The sequence below is a fragment of the Octopus bimaculoides genome, chromosome 17 (assembly GCF_001194135.2).
Source record: "Octopus bimaculoides isolate UCB-OBI-ISO-001 chromosome 17, ASM119413v2, whole genome shotgun sequence".
Classification (NCBI taxonomy): Eukaryota; Metazoa; Mollusca; class Cephalopoda; order Octopoda; family Octopodidae; genus Octopus; species Octopus bimaculoides.
The window spans coordinates 27,301,599-27,302,073 of NC_068997.1; the positions used below are offsets into that span (position 1 = coordinate 27,301,599).

The 475-nt window shown below is 36.6% G+C and overlaps 1 protein-coding gene across 1 annotated transcript in view; it reads right to left on the reverse strand.

Moving 5' to 3' along the window:
• LOC106869867 (protein crumbs homolog 1) overlaps positions 1-475 on the reverse strand; it is a 15,627-nt gene that overhangs the window by 1,193 nt on the left and 13,959 nt on the right. The gene's annotated exons all lie outside the window — the stretch shown is intronic.

Sequence of the window (475 nt, forward strand, 5' to 3'; positions counted from 1 at the left end):
GGGGGGGGGGCGAAAGGCAAAGAAACATGGAAATATCTCTCATCAGTCTTGGAAATCCAGAGTACATGCACGGTTCGATGTCCAACATACATACATACATACATACATACATACATACATACATATGTGTGTGTATGCATATACATATGCATATATGTGTGTGTGCGTATGCGTGAGTGTATGTGTATATGTATATATGTATATATTCATATTTATATGTATGTATGTATTTATATATATATGTGTGTGTGTGTGTGTTTGTGTCCGTGTTTGTCCCACCACCGCTAGATAGCTGGCATTAGTTCGTTCACGTCCTTATAACTTGGCTGATTCGGTTAAAGAAATCCATAAAATAAAAACCAGACTTAAAAATGAATATTGGTTGGGAGGATTTGCTCGGCTAAAAATCTTGCGAGGTGGTCCTCATGTCCAAATACTGAAACAAGAAAATGATAAAGTACATACGTATGTTTCA